Below are 19725 nucleotides of genomic sequence, written 5' to 3'. Positions count from 1 at the left end.
TTATGTTCGAGCTTCCTTTATAATTCATGAAAAAAAATGTGAAAAATGAAAACAATTTATTTCCAAAGTTATAGATGTGACATAGACATTTGACAATAAACGAACACTTGTATAAGAATAGCTTCTATTCACCAATTTCAAGAACTTAAATAATTTTACTAGTAAGGATAGTAAGGATAAGAAACATTTTTTTTAGAAAAAAAAGTTAAATGCACATATAAAAAAATTACAAATTGTTTAAAATTGCTAAGATATTTTCAAAAACATTGACCGTAACGGTCTCGTAAAACTCGTTACGGCAATGGGGGCATCGTAATTCCGTTCGTTGATCCACACACGTGGAGCATCCAAGTACTTGTTTGCAAAACATTGAAATTGCTATTGGTGAAGCACTTATGTCTTGACACACAACACACTTGAATGTTTCTTTTAAAGGTTCAATGAGTAGCGTTGATTTCAGCAATGCTCCGACATCTCTTGGGGGCTGTTTATATGAGAGGCGGGACGGGACGATTGCCGGGACGGGACGTTTGCCGGGATGATTTTATCCCGCCTTTATATGGAAAAAAGTGCGCCGGGACGATTTCACAACACAAGCGCCAAATTTAAATTTTTCTAAAGTATAATGGCGCGTCAAAACGAAAACAAAACAAAATTGCAAGCGAATAAACAGATTTTTTTAACATCATCAACATTGTTGTTGCAGCTCAATACATTGTTAATGATTTTAGCACTTCAATACACTCACTATAGAACTCTTTTAACTGCATCACTTTTGAGTGGAAGCAAAAGAAACTGTTGGATAAAAAAACAGAAAGCATTGAAAGAGCAAAGGAAAAACCGAATTCCTCGTTCAACATGGTTCAAACAAGGACGAGTGGAACAGTGGTGGTTGAACATGTTTTTTGATGTTCTTCCCGAGGAGGATTGGAAAAAGAACTTCAGAATGACAAAGGCTATGTTTACTGATTTAGTAGATCAAATACGCATATGAATTACTCGTGACAACACATCTCCAAATTATCGAGCCTTGTCTGCAGAAAAAAAAGTTGCAGTAACGTTGTACTACTTGAAAGACACAGGATCTTAGTCAATGACAGCAAACACTTTTGGCCTGCACATATCTACGGTGTCAAAAGTCATAAGAGATGTTTGTAACTGCATAACTTACAAGCTTGGACCAAAATACATAGCCCTGCCAAAAACGAAAGAAGAGATGCTTGAAAAAGTAGGAGAATTTGAGGCCAAATTTGGAATGACGCAAGCTTTTGGCTGCATAGATGGCACCCACGTACAAATTTTACGACCTAGTGAACATTCACAAGATTATTTTTCTTACAAAATGTATTTTTCTCTTAACGTTCAGGCAGTATGCGATTTCCGTGGCTATTTCATGGATGTTGATTGTAGGTGGCCAGGCAGTGTACATGACGCGAAGGTGTTCGCCAACTCAAATATTGCATTGGTTTGTCTGCATCAAAATCAATGTTCTCAAACTCACACTTTGCTTTATAATCTAATAGACAGTTAATGAGGTTAAAAACCATTTCATCATTGAATCTAAAACACTTTTTCTTGGTTGGAACATCTGTTGGCTTCTTAACAAGTGCACGTTTAGCAGCCATGTTTGTTTTTTTCTTTCTATTGAAATATGCTGATAGTGCAAATATTACCTCGTTTGTCCCGGGACGGTGTGTTTATATGGAAAAAAACGTCCCGCCTAAGCCGGGATCCCGCTTAGCTCAAGCGGGATCCCGCTCAGCCGGGACGGGACGAAATTGTCCCGGGACAAAAATTTTCCATATAAACGCAAAGTGATTTTAAGTATAATTATCAATGAAAGCGGGATCCCGGCAAACGTCCCGTCCCCGCAATCGTCCCGTCCCGCCTCTCATATAAACAGCCCCTTGGTAGCAATATATTTTCTTGCAACATGGTCTTTATTTCGTCAATACTTTCTCTCACATGATTATCCCCATCAGTAAATCGGTCAGAAGTTCCGACGAATTCTTCACGTTTAACGGCAAAAATCTTTCTCGCACCTCACCACCGTCTTTCGTGAGACTCTTGTATGCATAAGCCTTAGGTCTCAATGTGATGAAATTTGTCATGATCTTACCGCCTAGCTCATCCTTCATCAAGCCGACGACTTTCTTATTCTACCCAATGGGCAGGGGCCTATAGGCACTCGTATCGAAGCGTGATTCAACATCATCGGCTATGTCCCGATAGAAATCATGGGTTCTTATATGATAAATGAAGCTGTCAGTGTCCATGTAACAAATTCGGAGCTTACTTCCATACTTCGGTTGCATGTAATCGTAGTGGTACTCATACATCACGATTTTTGACTGATCTAAAATAGCTTGACCAATATAAACAGGCTTATTCATTGTGATGCTAATCTTACTCATCTCAATACCCATCAAATTTTACTGAAGCAAATACCGCTCTTGAAATTTGGTTGCATTGTAAGCTTTGCGTATGAGGTTTCATTTGTAACTAGCTTGATGTTGCGGTGATTCCGGATATTCTCCATGGTCTTGCCGAACACGCTCAAATTCATAAGCTTATAAAAATCCTTCTCAAAGTCATTCTTGGCGGCAGTTCTCAGCTTCGTGTTGTGATCTATATAGTCCAGGAGCCAGGCACTATGTTGAAATTGGATAGCGCGGTGAACCTTTTTAAGCTCGAGCCCGTGTTTCAGGGCTTGATGTGGAGCCCCGGTGTGCACCACGTATTTTCGCTTATTTTCTAAATTTAGTATTAGCTTTTCAACTCTATATACAAACTTGCGCTCTGGTAGGAAGGGTAGCTCGTTATGCTTATCATGGAGCTCCTTCGGGTAATCGACGTCGACCTCCAATAGATAGCCGTGCTTGTTATCAGATACCAGCTTCTCGATCTTCTTTTTATCGATTATCTCTACATTTGATACCCATTTGAACCCATGAGTTGGAAGGGGTTGTTGCATCGCCCAGCCATAGAGATTGTTAGCATCGAGATACTGTAAGTATGACGACTCTTTATCAGGATCATATTGGTTCCCAAAAATTTGTTATTCGCTTTAGCATACCTATATACAGCTTGGGTTATACCACCTCGTATTCCTCGTTCGAAGAGGAGCAACATGTCAGGATCCGTCAGTAGCTCAAGCTTTACACCCGTGTACTTGAGTGCTGCTTTCCAGGCCAGGCCTGGGGCACTGTAGAAGTGAACGGGGTCGAGCTTGTAGTTTGCGTGGCTAGTGCTGCGAAAATTCTTAAAGATATCGGTAAGCAACAGGACGTCCACCACTAAATACGCGTCATGGTAATCGCCCATAGTTGTCTCCAGACCTTTTGGGGTGATAGCATCCCATACTTTCTGGGCATGTTCGTAGTCGTTTTCACTGACAACCTTCATATTAAGGGTACTATAGAATGCTTCTTAGATCCCTGAATAGTGACAGTGGTCCTTTACTTTGCGGTTCTTCGGCGTTGAACGGCTTCATACAGATGTGACAGATCTCCGCAGCATCATATGAATTCTTCTGCTCCTCGGTCAGTTCTGTCATAGTCTTCTGGGGAAATAGCGAGTAAAGCCTTTTTACCTCGTCTTCCAGGTGCTGGATAAAGAGCTGTACGCACCCCTCACCCCTGTACTTGTATAGCGGATCAGGGACCTCTCCATAAGCAAAGGTGGAATACATACACCAACCGCATGGCACATGTTTGTTTAGGGTTTTAGTCTTTGTATCCCGAGCATTCTCTTTTATAGAGATTTGAAGTCCGCGTAGATGACGAAGGGTACTTTAAATTGCTGTTGGCCATCTTGATAATATAACCATTTTTCCTTTTCACTAGGCATCATGATCTTTACCGCCTCGTTGTCTTTGCAGTAGGTATAGTGGTTATCCCGAGATTCTATCGTTTGGAACCCCTGTAAGCAACTCATACAAAAGGGCATCTTCCTATTATTCCTAGATATCTCACTATTTAATAATCGAGAAATATTTTTGATGGTTACGTAATGATTCCTCTTCTCATCGGTAAGCAATAGTAGATTAGCCTGCTTCTCACGTTCGTTAAATACCGATCTACGCAGGATATTAAAGCTCTTACCCTTTACATATAGAACGTTAACAGCAATATCAGGATTGTTCCTTTCAAAATAGTTGACGTCCTTGATGGATGTTGGAAATTCAATGCCTTGCCAGTTATACCGCACCGCATATGACCTGAGCTTGCTTATTCTCTGAAGATCTTTTGATATATTCTCATTATGCAGGGCGGCTATAATAGCCCATTTAAAGCATTCTTGATCGTTATTATTCGGATTAATTATGGCTTTCTTCATACCGATCCACTTGGGTGTTTCGATATACGAGGAACCTCTCGTCAGCTTAAGTTTATGGAAGTCCACGTCAAGATGTAGGATTCGACCGATACTAAAGCCACTTTTCGGTAGTGCATGGTTTTCGATATGTGTTTTCATTTGCGCGAACATCGTATCCATAATTTCATCTATGATGGTTCCTTGAAATACTGATGTCATATTGCTATGAAAGATCTTATCAACCTCAATAAACTCGTTAGTACCATCGATTCATTTTCTCCATAGGATCCAGAGGGAGCATTGGATTTTCGCAGATCCCATTTTTTCCACTTGGTTTTCGATGAGTGTTTTTACATTTGATCGAACCATATCCAAGTACCCATTAATGTCTGTTCCATCTATGCCAGCTATACGATAACTCTTGAATGTCTTATGTAATGCATGCTTGTGTTCTTGAGACGCCAACCAGGGTCTTCTTGGCACCATCATATAGTGAAAGTATTCGTGATTTTATCGATGTATATATACTTTGCACTGGTTTCTTTATAATCTCAGGTACATGTGATAGTAGCCACTCTGACCATTCCCGCAGCTTACTGTTGACTACTGGACGAGTTCTCTTCAGCTTCTGGCGTTCAAACTCGTTCATTTCCTCGAACGTGGGAACGTAAGGCTCGATGTTCTTCTTAATAGGACGTGATCTAGCCATTTCATGTTTTTCAAAAATGTCCATGGCTTGTGGTGAGAATGAGGTATGATGTGTATCTAATAAAGCAATAAGGTCTGCTTTGCGTAATTTTGAATAACCCTTAATCCTACGGTTTTTCGCGATGACGTGTAACTGTTTTACGGTATTAGAATTCAAATTCATCTCTTTATTATATATTTCTGATTCCAATCAACAATTTTTTCTGGCGCATGGTCATTATTCTTACTCATATTCTGTATAATATGAGTATATACTATTACGCATGCGTTAATGACGTCATGTATCTTACATTTAATATTATTATATGTTATTATTTGTATTAATATGATTATGTGTTGGTTATTGGCATTTCATATTATTTTGTGTTGGTTATTGGCATTATTGGGAATTTCCCTTTGGTCGACGTCGTCTGCACCAGAACGTACATTTCCCTATCTCTCCCTATACTAGAATAGGCACATGGCCTAATGCAAAGACAAGTGGATAGAGATTTAGAATTGCCAAAGCCTTTTTTGCCAGCGTTGATCCCAACATTTTTTTTGGCAAAGAAATGTCAAGGGTTGTGGTGTTGTACGAGGTAAATCGGCCTTTTTGCTGTAAAAGCAGCTAATATTTTCCCAAAAGTAAGGTTTTTAGGTATTGAAAATCCTTCCTAGATTAGAAACGAAATTTTCTTTACAGCCAAATAAAAAACAGTAACCTCCGTAGTTTTAACACTTTATCTTTGTTAAAACACGCGGATGGAAAATGCGTCCGTTTAGCAAATTAGATTCGAAACAGGGTTAGCGTTTCCATAGTTTCTTTGAATGACATACTGGTAATACGTATTATCATCTAAGCATCTTTTTACGTTTTACGCACATAATACGAGTACAAGTAATAAGTAGGGGAGTTGCTTTATTTCAAAATATGCAATAAGTCTAATAACTAACAATACAACAAAAAATTACATTACAAGACAATTTTAGCAAATGCAAAAAGAAAAGCAGCATATAAAAGTATGAAAGCTTTCCAGTTAGACTGTCTAAGATAGCAACATATAATAAACGACTACAAAGAGTATATAGTAATCACCTCTTTATGAAGTTAATACAGTTTAATATTAAGGTTACTGGTGTAGTTTTGCACCAATTTCTATTAAGCATTAATTTTAATGTTATAAAATTCCCACAACAGTAAGGCAGTTTATTAAGCCAAAAAAGAGTTATAGAAATTCGAAAAGTAACATCAAAACATTTAACATGTCTGTATATTATTTACCCTCGCAAGCCCCTGTCAACTATGTTTGAAAAATATTTTAATACTGTAAAACCTTTAGGAAAGTTTTAGTAACTATAGGCCAATTCTGAAGATTCTCATAAAAAAAGCAACATACATACAAATCCTACTCATAATCATAAGTAAACATAACATTTTCATTAGTTTACAGTCTGTAACAGAACGTTCTTTAACATGCAATTCTTGTTTCGATCTGTATTGTTTTATGTGAAAATCATTTCTATGAATATTCACAAGTTATTTTGATTGATTTTTTTCACCAATTTTGTTGATTATACCAGATATATATCCATTGTTTACAGTTTTCCAATATATATTATAAGGATTCAGAACAAATCTTCTGTGTTCTTTAATTGATGGTGATTTTCGTTGTCAGAAGAATATTCATCATAGGTACTAGGGTGACATCAAAATATCTTATCCTAAAACAAAATTATATACGTTGTATTGCTCAACAAGACGAGAAAAAAGAAATATTATAAAACAAACTTGGACTATTCTTAGATTAGGTATTGCTTCATTCTTTTGTTTTTAGCAATTTTATTACAATTAAAAGTAACATGGGAAAGTTAAAGAGATCTTCTCATGTTCTTAAATGTTTTGAAATGAGAAGTGGGATGTTGTATATAAAATGCACTGTTTAAAAGTTCCCACAAAGTCAAAGTTGTTAGGGATAATCACAATAAAAAAGTATATGCTAAACGTATAAATTTGGCGGTGGGACGAAGTAGAATCCTTTGACGTTTAAATATATCTCATACTGTATACATCGATTTCTTAGAGAATAGAAAGTTTTTTGAACTTGTAATCTTTACCTGCTTAACAGGGACACATGGCCGAGTGCTTATGATTTCAAGGACTGACAACATTCAAATATTACCTTTTCTGATTTTGATGTTTAGGGGAGGGAAAGGGGATCTGCAGATCTATTAACATTTAGCTTGGACTTTTGCGTTCATGAAAGAGCTGTCTCTTAGTTATCTTACAAGAATGTTTTCTAGTGATTAAAACTCGACTTTGAAGGTGTATGGACTGCTGTTAATGAGTACACGCAGCTCGTTGTTTCTTGCCTGTTGGAAGACTGGCAAAGGAATGCTTTCCAGCGCTACTTCTATTATTCTTATTGCAAAAAGGCATAGCACAAAAACACATTTTATAATTATTAACAAAATTATTCTTAGTTGCAGTAATTTACTCTTCTTCTTTTTCTCCGAGTTATCGTTTTACGACAACATGTTCAGGGAGCCTTTTTTTGCTATCCGGGAGATGACGTCAAACTGGGTGTTTAATCTGAAAAAAAAATTATCACAAAATGGCGGCTCTCGAGAAGGAAGCATGCTGTAAACACAAGAAAATGTGGCTTTATATTAGCTTTATTTTTTCGAATTTTACTTAATAAATGTTAAATTACAAATTCTCAACATAGTATAAACTGAATAAGATGAAATTTTTTCGAAGTGGGAGGTTAGCTTTAAAAGCAAAAAATTAGTTGAAGAAATATCAGGCAGGATTTTGCATTTTTGCCTCTTTTCGCAACACTAACCAGTTATGAAGAACTGACCATGAAAATTATTTGGACTATCGAGACAAAAGAAAACAAACCAAAAATTGAAGAGTTTTATTTCATAAAATATTCGTCGATATAATGCTCAGGAATGTTTTCTAGTGATTAAAACACGACTTTGAAGGTGTATGGACTGCTGTTAATGAGTACACGCAGCTCGTTGTTTCTTGCCTGTTGGAAGACTGGCAAAGGAATGCTTTCCAGCGCTACTTCTATTATTCTTATTGCAAAAAGGCATAGCACAAAAACACATTTTATAATTATTAACAAAATTATTCTTAGTTTCAGTAATTTACTCTTCTTCTTTTTCTCTCAGTTATCGTTTCACGACAACATGTTCAGGGAGCCTTTCTTTGCTATCCGGGAGATGACGTCAAACTGGGTGTTTAATCTGAAAAAAAAATTTATCACGGGCCACACATATCCTCCTTTTTCAACCTTTCGCTAGCGAACAAGACGTAAATTATCATAACTCAATTTTAAGGTATATTTTATCTACCTATATCATTAAAATTTCGTATTTTCTGATCGAGATAACTGTGTAGAGTATCTCGAAATAGACAAGGTCATTTCCCTGTCTAGTTATTTTTCTCTCAAATTGAGGGATTCTGCTTTAACATTTCGGTAGAAAATTTATAAAAATATGCCATTTCTTACTTCAGAATGGCTACAAATTCAACCGAAGTAAACAACGACTCTGTTGAATATACTACTGTGAACTCGGATGGTGCTGGGACTGAAGTTAACGCCAGCCTATTAGAGCAATCAAGGAAGAGGAAACACTCCCTACCTTGTGATGGTGACGACAATCATAAAAACGAAAGTCTATGTCCACCACTTAAAAAGTTTGAGGTGATACCTTCGGAGAAAGAGTTTGACTATCAATTGTCAGATGATCAAATTGACTACGTAAAAAAAACATTTTTCCACCCATATCAGTGATTCAGATCTCAAAAATTGTATTTTGAAGGAAAACCCTGTACCAACAAATGTGCCAAAACCAGCTACCTTGGACAATTATTTAAAAAGTATTTTAGAAGAGCGGCACAAGCCATACGTTGTCACAGAGGACAAAGCAAGCTCAAAAATCCAGCAAAAACTTACCGATGTCATGGGGCCTCTGTCCCGGGTTTGGAGTGTCATTCAAAAAGGTTTGACATCCAAGAATGGATTAATTGAACAGTCCATGGAGGAACTGAACGGTTTGATCGAACAAAGCATCTTATTGCTTGGTCTAGCCAACAATTCAATCACATATGGACGCAGGGTGTGTGTACTTACTGCCCTTATGAAAGACACGAAAGGAAAACAGTTACTCAAGGAGAAAGCATCTTTGTTGACTGCAATGGATGGCAATTTGTTTGGTCCCAAATTCCGTGAGGATTGGTGCAGCAGCATAAAAACTAAACACAAATACACCGATTTAATCAATAAGGAACTGAAAGGTCATCAGAAGCAACAACCCTTTCGTGGGAGCCTCAGAACCGAGGAAGAGGTTCTCGGGGGCGTGGGTTCTTTATGCGAAGAGACAGTGCGTCCAACAGTGGTACGTATGCCAACAATTCAAATTTCGCAGGTAAGAAATCTTCCTCTTTCTTCTCATCTATGTTTACCAGAAATAGTGAAGATTTAAGATATGTACACCCATTAATAAGATCCCTGTTTACAAATCATATTCCACAAGTTCCATTGGCAGGGAGGATTCAACACTTTGTATCAAATTGGGCAAAGTTAACACATGATCCGAAAATTCTAGAGATGGTGAAAGGATACACAATTCCTTTCCTTTCTCCTCCAGAGCAACATCAAGTACCTCGGTTTCCTCAAATGAGTCAGTAGGAAAGATTACTGCTCAACAACGAAGTATCAAGTATGATACAAAAGGGGGCTATTCACAAGGTGACTCCAGTAGAAAATCAATTTTTGAGCAACATGTTTGTAGTACCGAAAAAGGACGGGGACAATCGTCCCATAATAAATCTGAAGACTTTAAACAGCTTCATACCTTACATACATTTCAAGATGGAAAGTCTCGGCCTCCTGAGAGATCTTTTGCAACAAAACGATTACATGTGCAAAATAGACCTAAAGGATGCATATTTTTGCATTTCAATAAATCAACACTCAAGAAAGTTATTAAAGATATTATTTCGGTTTGTCTGTTCAGTACTCATATTACAATGCATGCGCAACATCATTTTACTTTGCCCGATGATGGGAGAAGGATCTCCCGAAACGTCGCCTACTAAACTATCATGTTCAAGAAATGATAAACTTTCCACAGTAATACTCAAGAAAGTATCTGAGGTTCATTTGGGAGGGGAATCTTTGCGAGTTTTTATGCCTATGTTTCGGTCTCGGGCCAGCACCATTGATTTTCACAAAACTTTTGAAAATTCCGATAGCTCTTTTAAGAAGGATAATGGTGAGAATTGTTGTTTTCCTAGACGACATGTTACTAATGTCAAGAACAGTGGAATCTCTGCGCATCGCAAAGGAGACCCTCATTTATCTTTTGCAAAATTTGGGATATGTAATAAATCAGAAAAGTCTCAACTTGTACCAGTTCAGGAAATAGAATTTCTAGGACTCATTATAAATTCTCAAAAAATGACGCTGTCTCTACCACAGGACAAAGTTGTGCAGATAGTGAACAAATGCACTCAGCTAATCCCAAATCCCAAAACAACAATATTGGAGTTAACAAAGCTCATAGGGCAATTATCTTTCACGACTCAAGCGGTTCTCCCGGGGAGGTTACAGCACCGGTATTTACAATCTCAACAGATACAGGCTCTCCATCAGGCTCAACTAAATTACCAATCTCACATAGTGCTAAATGCAAATTCCCTGGAAGAATTAAAGTGGTGGAAAGAGAATTTATACCTTCAAAATGACAGGCCTCTGAAAATAATACAATCAGATTGGACGATTCAGACAGATGCCTCAACTCAGGGTTGGGGGGCAGCCTGTCGGGGAATTTCCACAAGAGGAACATGGTCGATTCAGGAGAAGAATTACCACATAAATGTGTTATAGTTGTTAGCAGTAAAATTAGCTCTACAAACGTTTTTGAAAAACCATGTCTAAAAAACAATTCATTTACAAATAGACAACATGACAGCATTGAGCTATCTCCTAAAAATGGGGGGAACGAAAGATCAGGATATGGTGAAAATAGCCAAATAAATATGGAATTTACTTTTTTCGAAAGAGATCATGATTATGCAGAATATCTTCCAAGCAAGCTGAATGTAGTAGCGGACTGGGAATCTCGAAACATTGTAGATCCGAGCGATTGGCAGTTGGATCCAGCACTGTTTTCACGACTATACCAAATAAGACAACAACCAGAGATAGATCTATTTGCCTCCCGTCTGAATCATCAGTTAAAACGGTACATGTCGTGGCGGCCAGACCCAAACAGTGTGGGAACAAACGCACTTCAACAGGTGTGGGGGGATCTGTACGGTTATGCATTTCCTCCATTTTGTCTGATAACCAAAATTCTCAAGAAAGTGGTCCAAGAGGGGTCAGTTCTTCTTTTGATAACACCAACTTGGCAAAGTCAGCCATGGTATTCAGTTCTGTTGGAAATGTCAATTCAGAATCCAGTACTTCTGTCTATGCAGCCACAAGCTTTAACAAATGCTCAGGGACAAATACACCCACTAGTAAGACTAAAACAACTGAGGCTAACGGCTTGGACTGTTTCAGGCAATGCTTGGCTTCAGAGGGATTATCAGAGAAAGCTACAGATCTTATCACAAACTCCAGGCGCAGAGGCTCGATTTCTAATTACCAATCGACCTGGAGAAAGTGGACTGGCTGGTGTATGCAACAACAGGCTGATCCTGTTCGATGTGATGTAAATATAATTGCCAACTATTTAGCAATGCTCTTTCACAAAGGTTTTGAATATAGCACAATTAATGGTTTCTGCATACCACAATCCTATAAATTCTGTTAATGTAGGTGAACATCCTAGGATTTGTTCACTTATGACAGGTGTATTCAATTTGAGACCAACCAAACCTCGATTTACTTTTATTTGGGATGTGCAAGTAGTTATTGATCATCTCAATACTTTATCAAATAATGAAGGTTTATCTATAAAAATTTTGTCTCACAAATTAGCAATGTTGTTAGCACTAACTTCTGCATCAAGGGGGTCTGAAGTTTGTTACTTAAATATGGATCACATGGTTAGGTCTCAAGATAGTTACGTTTTTACGCTTGATAAACTAACAAAAACCAGAAACAAAAAAGGATCCTCTCCTCCTAAGATAGAGTTTAAAAATTTTTCCAACAATTCCAAATTGTGCATTGTAAACACGATTGATTTTAACATCAGAAGAACTAGGGAGTGGCGAACTGGTGACAAACACACTCAGCTACTCTTGAGTACACTACGTCCCCACCATGCTGTTGTACCATCTACGGTGGCAGGGTGGATAAGTCTGTCTTGAATGACGCAGGGCTTAATACTAACTTGTTTTCTGCGCATTCCACTAGGTCTGCTTCTACTTCTAAAGCCAAACTTTGGGCCTTTCCACCGCAGATATTTTAAAACGGGGTAGTTGGTCTGGTAAGACAACTTGGCAAAAGCATTACCGGAAAACTATTCAGCCTATGTCACAACTATTTCAAACTGCAATAGGATTGGGTGGCGCTTCGAACTGAGGATATGTGTGGCCCGTAGGGCCGCGCTTATTCTAGCGCTATAGGGTTGATGACTCAGCATTATATCGACGGAATTTTATGAAATAAAATTACTAAATTACGTAACGCCGCGAAGCGGCCGCAATGTAATTTGTATATTGTGTATAGCGCTAGAACATACCCAATGTTTATTTGATGTATCTAAACCATATTTTTACATTATTATAGCACCAAGAGGAAATCGTGGTGGTTATGGCGGTGGTTATCGCGGTGGATACCGAGGATCATACCGTGGTTTAAACTGACATTTCATATTTTTCTCATTTTCATTGAAAATATAACATTGATTTTACTTATTTGGTATTTCATTTCAGTATTACCCTCCGTTTTCTTACTTATTCTAGCGCTATAGGGTTGATGACTCAGCATTATATCATACTTCAATTTTATTCATAAAATCCAAATTACATTGTTTTCCTTCGTTTTGTAAATTTTGTTATATACTTTAGCTAATACATATCCTTAGATGTAGAGAATAGGTTATATTTATTTTATCTTCCCTCTCTCAAAAGATTTTATTAAACAAACAAATTGTTGCTGCGAATGAGAACAAGTGGTTTTAGGCAGATGCTCCTTTGTGTGATTTTTCGTTTACTGAACATAGAGTCTGCAGACTTTGGTTCTGCAGTTTTTCTTTTAGTGCTTCTATTTCGGTCGCCGATTGGGTTGTAAGAATGCAGTATTAGATCTTCTTTCGATTTTATTTATAAAATCCGAATTACATTGCGGGCGCTTCGGGCCCTTACGTAATTCTTCAATTTTATTTCATAAAATCTCAATCGATCTAATACTGCATTCTTACAACCCAACCGGCTCCACTACACTAAGCTAGTGGAGCCCTGACCTCCTTCCTCTACTCATAGCGCTTTGGTCCTTTTTAAAACAGAATTCTGAAAATTTTTGTATTTAGTATTCGAACAAATTTTCTTCCTATAAAAACGTTGCCATGTGGATTCTTTAGACCATGAGCCTCTCTCTAGAATATCCTTTATAGAGAGACCTGACAGCTCTGCTTTTGATGTAGAAGCTGACCTGGTAGAATGAGCAGAAAACTTATTAGTGTGAATCCCCGCCCCTCTTAGCACGGTTTTAATCCAGCCAGCTATTGTAGAGCTAACGACACCCTGAGGTCTAACAGTACTAATTAACAACTGTGAAGCACCACTTGCTTTCCTCCACTCACTGGTACGTTCTAAATAAACATTTAATGCATTAATCACACAAAGGTCTTCATCTTCTGGATAACTGACAAAAACAATAGATGGATTTGGCTGTCCTTGTCTCCACGACTTATGGAGTTTATTAAAAGTAAACGTATGTTGATAATTAGTTTTAGTCATAAAATTTATATCCAGATTATGAAGACCCAACACCCTAGAAGCTGAAGTTAAGGCTAATAGCATTGTAAGTTTTACGGACAACGATCTTACAGAAATTTGCCTGTTATCTTTGAACGTCTTTTTAATATAATCTATGACCACTTGAACATCCCAAATAAAAGTATGCTTTGGTTGAGGAGGTTTTTCATTAAAAACACCTGATATAAGAGAACTAACTTTAGGATGTTCTCCTACAGGCCTTCCTTGAATTTTATCATGAAAGGCTGAAATGGCTGATCTATGGCAACAAATAGTTCGATATTCATAACCCTCTTTAAATAACTCACCCAAATAATTTATTACAAAATTTATAGAGCATTGAAATGGATCAACCTGTTTTTGACCACACCAGCTAGCCCACTTATTCCAGGACGATGAATAATTTGCATTAGAACCCCTTCTTCTGGAGGCAATGATGAAATTGGAATCCTGTGTAGAAATTCCTTTCTCAAGGAGTTTTTCCCTGAAACTATCCAAGCAGCCAACTGTAGAGCCCTTGTCATTATCATGGGGTGGTTTTCCAATTTTAGGATTTTTTAAAAGATTTTCTTTCACAGGAAGAAGAAACGGATTTCTCACTGATAGACGTAACACTTCCGGATACCATGTTTGTGACTGCCATGCTGGTGTGATTAAAATCAGAAAAGGAACCTGTTCCTCTTCCACCTTTTTTAGTACTCTGTGTATCAGAGCAAAAGGAGGAAATGCATAAGACTTCGCTGATTCCACTTTTGGTGAAATGCATCTGTACCCGGACTGTGAGGATCTGGCTTCCAAGAATAATACAGTGGAAGTTGATGAGATAGACGGGAGGCAAACAGGTCCAGTTTGGGATATCCTATTCTCTGACAAATTGTTTTGAAAACCACAGGACAAAGCTTCCATTCGGCTGAGTCCTGGATATGTCGAGACTCCCAGTCTGCCTTGATATTCAGGCAACCTGGAAGGTACTCTGCAGTAATCGTGATCTTGTGGAGTAATAGGAAATCCCAAATCTCTTTGGTTATTTTTATCATAGCAAAATTCTTTGTTCCACCCACTTTTAGGAGGTAAGACAGGGCTGCCATGTTGTCTGTTTGAATGTGAACTGATGTAAATTGTTTTGTCTTGTGAAAAGACAGAAGTGCTAGTTTGATTGCCAATAATTCCAAATCATTTATATGCAGAATCTGTTCTGTTTTGGACCACATGCCTCCCGTTCTGGTCCCTTGACAAACTGCTCCCCAACCTTTCAGGGAAGCATCTGTTTGTAACAACATTTGTGCTTGAGTTTGAATAAGGGAACGCCCGTTGTACAAAGTTAAATTGTTTACCCACCATAAAAGTTCCTCCAGAGACTCCTTCTTTAAATTCACTAGGGTGGCATAAGTTTTTGATGCTTTTAGGCTTTGCATTTGTTGTTGTAGAAAACGAAACTCCAGACAAGCTGGCAGAACTGCTTGTATGGTGGAGGATAGAACTCCTATTAACTGAGTTAGTTTCAAAATAGTAGCCTGTCTCGCTTTGTACAAACTCAAGCAACTTTCTCCCTTGTTAAAGACAGAGACATGGTTATCGAATCCACAGACATTCCTAAGAACTCTATTTTCTGGGTTGGCTCCAGGACAGATTTTTTTAAGTTTATTAGAAATCCCAAATTTTGTAACAGGAAAATCAAAGTGTCTCGTGCCATAAGGACCTCCTCTCTGCACCGTCCCAAAACTAACATATCGTCTATGTAAATTATAATTCGTATCATTAACTGACGAAGTATAGCCAAGGGGATTTTCAGTTACTTTGTAAAAATCCGTGGAGCTGGACCCAAGCCAAAACAAAAACTGAGGAGTTCGTATAGGTTGCCTGACCATTCGAACCTCACAAATTTCTTGGAAGAATCTGAAGGACACTGAATTGGAAGGACACTGAAGTAAGCATCCTTCAGGTATAACTTGCACATCCAATCGACTCTGTTTAATAGGAATTTGAGTACAAACCTTCCATTTTGAAGTGCTCATAAGGAACAAATTTGTTTAAATGCTTGAGTTTTATTACAGGTCGATTTCCTCCATCTTCTTTTTCTACTAAAAATATTGTGCTCAGAGATTGTCCCTCTGATGGAGGGACTTTCAACATGGCTCCTTTTCTCAACATCTCCACTTCTAAATCTATTAATTTCTTGTCTGACAGACTGGGAACTGGCACATGTGGCGTTTGAATTTGTGTTGGTTCAGAAAGAAATGGGATTCAAAAACCTTGTACTACTGACAAAAGATTTTGTTCCTGTGTCAACCTCTCCCAAGCTGGGAGAAAATATTTTAACCGTCCTGCTAACGGTGTAGTCGGTATTTGCCACCCGGCAAAAAGACGTTTTATGGTGGGATGAACTTGAGTAAGATCCTCTAAGTTCACCCAATTTTCCATCAGTAGAAGCGGTACTGGAAGTTCTATGTTGAGAAAAGGATCCTTTTTCAATTTTTGAAAAAGAGTTACCTTTGCTATAGTATTGTTGCTTTGAAGATAAGTATTGATTTTCCCCCTCACTTCTTCGTTGATGTAAGGTGCCACCACGAAAGGGCCTAGTTGGCCACCTTCGACCACTGGTGGTGCGACGACCAGAAACAGCCACTGTAGTTTCTTGTTTTATGGATTTCGATACCTCGGCCATGTGGTCTCTATAAGATTTCCCAAACAGCTCATTGTCATGTTTTTGTAAATATGAAGCTTGGTCTTTAAGTGTACCAGCTGCTTGAGCCTGAGACATTTTCGACGATGCCATTAAAACATTGCGTCTTCTCTCACTGGGATGAAGTTCATTAACTGACCCACCATTGTCACTGCTTTTTCCACCAGCGAGGACATTTCCTCTGGTGATGGAAGATCATCTTCCAAATTGGTAGACGTGCGAATTTGCTTTGACAAAGGCCCCATAATATCTCCTACTTTCTCCTGAATCTTCTTAAAGCATCTTTCATAGTCCATACTACTATTACTGCTTTTCATGAGACTCGCCAACATCTCCTCTAACGTTTTGATGGGATCCAAGTTCATAGATCTAGCTAGGAGTGTGAACCATAACTTGCTCCTTTTACTCCTTGTCTGAGATAAACTCCTCAGACTCCACATTTGCATAGGAGGCCATGTCATCAGGAAGAGCCCATTTAAAGGCATCTTCTTCCTTGACAACTTTAAATCGTTTGTAACTTATGGGAACATTGATCTCTGAGGTTCCACGTTTTTCACCGATCGTAGTATCTGTGTCTTCCTTGACCACAGAATCATCGTTTATATCTCCGTTACGCTCGTCGCCAACAGAAATATTCGATGTTGGTGTCGAAGCCATAACTTTGTAAATTGAAGTATGTATTATACAATATCTTGACAATAAAATGACGATATACCTGGATATAACTGGATATAATAATCCTGAGCTTCTTTCTTGATCGCGAAGAAATTGAAAGAGGAAGGAGGTCAGGGCTCCACTAGCTTAGTGTAGTGGAGCCGGCTGGGTTGTAAGAATGCAGTATTAGATCGATTGAGATTTTATTTCTGCCTCTTTTCGCAACACTAACCAGTGTTGCGGAAACTTTCTAATGGTCCGAAACGAAAGGTAGTGAGATGGAGAAAAGTGCTAAAAATCGTTTTCTGGAAACGCAATCTATTCATGCTACCAAACGGCGCTTCCGGAAAGGCATACATCCGTGAAACGACACGCTTGCTGAATTCGTGGACAGAGAATTCTGCACTCAAGAACTGTGCGCTGAGGCTGATACACATTATGCCCGCCTTGCTATTACAGAAACCATCCAAAAGATCAAAGAGTAAAGACCACGTCGAAACTCTCGAACGACGCCTGGAAACATGGCGAAAGGGAGACTTTGCAAAACTTTACAGAGAAGCGAAAGCGATTCAGTCAAGACTACCTACCAACAACGGGAAGAGAGATATGGCAGCTCTTTCAAGACAATTTAAAGAGCTTATGCAAAAGGGTAACGTGAATGGTGCAATTAAGCTTCTTACAAACAACATGAAAGGAGGGATATTACCCTTAAGCAACGAAACAATGGAGCTTTTGTGAATCAAACATCCCGATGGAAAAGAGGCAAATGAAGAAGCCTTATGTCCAGGAGAAATTCCCACAGTGGAACCAATCATTTTTGAATCCATAGACGATCAAATGGTTCTCAAAGCAGCCCAGATGACGAAAGGGGGTTCCGGTCCATCTGGTATAGATGCAGAAGGTTGGAGAAAGATACTTTCCTCGAAGATGTATGGCGACACTGGACAAGATCTTAGAAGAGCGCTAGCAAACGTTATCAAAAGGATGTGCGTCGATAACATCAACGACAACTCCCTCGAAGCAATAATGGCATCCCGACTAGTCCCACTGGACAAACAACCAGGACTTCGGCCTATTGGAGTAGGTGAAGTAATCAGGAGAATAGCAGGAAAAATCGTGATGAGTGTCACAAAGAAAGATGTGGTCAAAGCTTCCTCAAAATCACAATTGTGCGGCTGAGAAGCAGGTAGTGAAGCGGCGATACACGCAATGAAAGAGCTGTTTGGAAGAGAGCAGTCTGAAGCAGTCCTCTTCGTTGACGCTGCAAACGCTTTTAAAAGTGTGAACAGAAAAGTGCTGCTTCACAACATCTCCATCACATGTCCACCGATTGCTACATGTGTAAAGAACTGCTACCAAACGCCAGCACGTCTGTTTGTCTTCTGGGGGGGCAAGAAATATTGTCAAGAGAGGGCACAACACTAGGTGATCCACTCAGAATGGCTATTTACGCGATGGCTATATCCCCTCTACTTGACATACTAATTGCAACAACTAAGGATCAAACAACAAGATGGTGGCGTTCGCGGATGATGTAAGCGCATCTGGAAGCCTCGTCGCACTTCGTAGTTGGTGGTCAAATCTCATCCAATGTGGGCCAAAATATGGATATCATTCCCAACCAACAAAGTCGTGGCTTATCGTGAGGCCAGAGAAGTTCGACGAGGCAAGAAAGATTTTTGAAGGAACTGGGGTGAAAATAACCACTGAAGCAGAAAGACATCTCGGGTCGGTGGTAGGAAGCGAACAGTACAAGCGAAAATACGTTAATGAATTGATCGAAAAATGGGTGAATGAAATGTCTCTGCTTTCTCGGATGGCGACAACACAGCCGCAAGCAGCATACGGATGTTATATTGCGGGATATCAACATAAGCTGACGTATTTCTTCCGAACAATCCTAGGGATTGAAAACTACTTACAATCGTTCGAAGAGGTCCTTAGACATCAGTTCATCCCAGCCATTACTGGTGGACATATCGTTAATGATAGAGAGAGATCACTCCTGTCCCTTCCGCCACGTCTTGGAGGCCTTGGTTTGTTACTCGAACAGCAAATGAAAATATGAAAGTTCCTGCCAGGTCACGCTCCATCTAAAGAACATGATCCTAGACACACAGGTAGAAAGTGGCAAGACGAAATTAGCGATCAAGGCAGAACGGAGAAAAAAGCAACAAGCTCAGCTCGACAGCCTACGAGAAGAAATGGTGGATGCCGAAAAACGTTTGCACGACACCAACCTTGAAAGTGGCGTTTCGAACTGGCTGACAACACTACCCCTGAAAGAGTGGGGCTACGATCTGAATAAACAGCAGCTTTGGGATGCAATCAGAATAAGGTATAACTGGAACCTCGAGCGATCCCGACAGAATGCGTATGTGGTGAAAAATTCGACCTTTGCCATGCCTTGTCTTGTAAAAAAAGGGGCATGGTCACCCTG

Source organism: Hydractinia symbiolongicarpus, chromosome 1 (assembly GCF_029227915.1).
Source record: "Hydractinia symbiolongicarpus strain clone_291-10 chromosome 1, HSymV2.1, whole genome shotgun sequence".
In the NCBI taxonomy this organism is placed as follows: Eukaryota; Metazoa; Cnidaria; class Hydrozoa; order Anthoathecata; family Hydractiniidae; genus Hydractinia; species Hydractinia symbiolongicarpus.
Note: the sequence above shows the minus strand (reverse complement) of the source record.